This window comes from Rhagoletis zephyria, unplaced genomic scaffold (genome assembly GCF_001687245.7).
Source record: "Rhagoletis zephyria isolate East Lansing unplaced genomic scaffold, Rhagoletis_zephyria_1.1 Rzeph_scaffold_04557, whole genome shotgun sequence".
NCBI classification, from domain to species: Eukaryota; Metazoa; Arthropoda; class Insecta; order Diptera; family Tephritidae; genus Rhagoletis; species Rhagoletis zephyria.
This window is the reverse complement of record NW_016161640.1, coordinates 17,053-19,894: the sequence shown is the minus strand read 5'-3', so window position 1 is coordinate 19,894 and position 2,842 is coordinate 17,053.

The following is a 2,842-nucleotide window of genomic DNA, read 5'->3' as shown; positions in this document are numbered from 1 at the left end:
AAATGAAAATGTTTAAGAAAATCAGAACCAATAATGTACTTGGTTACATCAGCTACAACGAACAACCAAGAAAACGATTTGCGCAGTTCAAGATCTAGTTGCAGTATTCTAGTACCGAATGTTCTAATTTGCGTCCCATTCGCAGCGAAAAGTTGAACACCTGCAATTTTTTGTGATACAGGTCTATCCATAGGAATTACCGAAATATCAGCTCCTGTGTCAATCAAAAAGTTTTTCCTTGTTGATTTATCGTAAATAAATAGGCGGCCGAACGTAGAAAATGCGATATCGGTGGCCGCGAGATCCGACACGCTATTTAGTTTTTTGTAACAAAACTACAAGGTGCTATGCACTTAGAAGCCTTAACGCCAAACCGATTGTGGTACCAACAGTAGCTCGGATTGTTGCTCCGACTTCCAGATCGGCGCCGTGATTGGGACCTTTGACGCTGATTATTTCTACTGCGATTAAGATCTGAAAAACGTTTTTAAAGCGATTCAATTTGTTTTGAAATACGTTCTAAAGCTGATTCTTCAGGTACGCTATCTAAACTAGCGATATTTACAGGACAGGCCATGTCCATTATTTTGTCTGCTTGCTCCGCAAGTTTGTTAATATCTTGCTGTTCACTGATGCTGAGAATTGCGCGAACATTTTCAGGCAGTTGCTCCAAGAATAGCGATTTTAAAACATTATCACCAACCTGACCTCGTCCTAAGCTTTGCATCGTCCGGAGAAAATGAGAAGGTTGTTGGTCACCCATAACCTGACTACTAAGAAGTCGCTTGAGCTTACGTTCAGAGGATTCACTGAAAACGGATATGATACGCGCCTTCAGCGTTTCGTACTTGTACCCAGTGGGTGCAGATTCCAAAACATCACTAACTAAATCTAACGTACTAGAATCGATATTTGCAACGAGATGTCTGAACTTTGTCTCGTCTGCAGTTATGCGTTGCAGGAAAAAAATCATCTCGACCTGAAAAAACCACACTGCTGGATTTTTGGTCCAAAATGGTGGGAATATCTACACAGTCGACGCATGAATGTTCATTGATGATGGCGCAGCGGAATCCATTAAACAGTCTGCGGATTGCACCGCTTGGACTGGTGTAGGCGGAAAAGGACCTGGCACCATCTTTTCTGGTTGCTCCACGTCTTCATTGCGTGTTGGCGATCGAAACAGTGCCATATTCGGGGTCACACCTTTTGTTGAGAATCGATAATGAAAAANGCACTGAAAATAAGCATGCCGATGTTGTCAAAATTACAAAACACACGTCGCTACTGAGAACACCTTGTTATTATTCCACCATGATTTAAAACCAAAATTAATTTATTTATTCCCGAAAAGAATATTTTCTTTTTTACAGCTCAAAATAATGAATGAAGAAAAAGTAAGAAAATTTTGAAAAAATCATTGAACAGTAAAATGTAAAAGTGCCTTTAAATCAAAGTGTTTCACCACAGTCCCTACAGCAGTGTTGCCAGTTTAGCCTCTTTGAAGCTAGATCTAGCTTTTTTCTTTGTTGTTTAGCTTCGAAATTTAGGATTTAGCTTCGTGGCTTTTTTCTAGCCTTTTCTTATTTTCAAACTAGCATTTTTTTAAGGACAATCCTACACAGTATTTCTAAGTAGTAGCACTAAATTATTGTTCCGGTTCATTTTTACTTGACAAAATGTTAAACGAAACAAAATTTACTCAGCGAACTCGTTCTGTTTATACTTTAACAGTTTTTTCATGGNCCACAGTCCCTACAGCAGTGTTGCCAGTTTAGCCTCTTTGAAGCTAGATCTAGCTTTTTTCTTTGTTGTTTAGCTTCGAAATTTAGGATTTAGCTTCGTGGCTTTTTTCTAGCCTTTTCTTATTTTCAAACTAGCATTTTTTAAGGACAATCCTACACAGTATTTCTAAGTAGTAGCACTAAATTATTGTTCCGGTTCATTTTTACTTGACAAAATGTTAAACGAAACAAAATTTACTCAGCGAACTCGTTCTGTTTATACTTTAACAGTTTTTTCATGGGCTCTTAAGTGTCCCTATAAAACCAGGAAAAGCATGTTATTTCTTAGAACGCCGCACCCCACGGGAATGACGTCTTTAGCCCCTTCATCGCCTCTGCTATTGCGTCACATGCTGTCGACCATTTTCCGCTGCTTTGTAGCATAGCCTCATGAGTGACTCAGGCCTGAAACTCCCGCCAGATATGTTACGAAGTTTGCATCTGGTACTGTCAAATCGCATACCGAGGGCTTATATTCAATAGCCTCTATCTGCAAAAACTCAATTTTTCAGGAGAGCAAAAAACTGTTTTGACAGTTATTTTTTAAATGTGTTAATGATTTGAAGTACCCCCGCATGTCTTAAAAATTCACGCTATATATTAAACTAGTTTTTACTTTTAATTCATTTTATTTTAGTTCAAAGATCAGATAGAGGTTATTGCAATTCGAATTATAACTACCCCAGTAAAAAAATTACATGTGCAATACTTCAACTTCAATTAGTTAAATGAAAAACCAATACTAGATCTTTGATTTTTTTCCCCAATAATTGTATTCATTTACTCTTTCAAAAGAACATAAAAAACTTTATAAATATGCATTAGCTTATAAAAAGATAATTTAATTGTACCATTATATTGAAATTTTCATAGAAAATATTGATATGTGCAAAGAAACAAGTGTTAGGTTACCGACTATTTTAAAAAAATGTTTTAAAGATAATTTTATTTGTTGGTATTGGATTGTATTTCTATTGCACAATTTTATTTGTTTTACGCTTTGCGACATATATTTTACCGAAATTTTGTACTAAAATTTATATTATTTCCTCCTATTT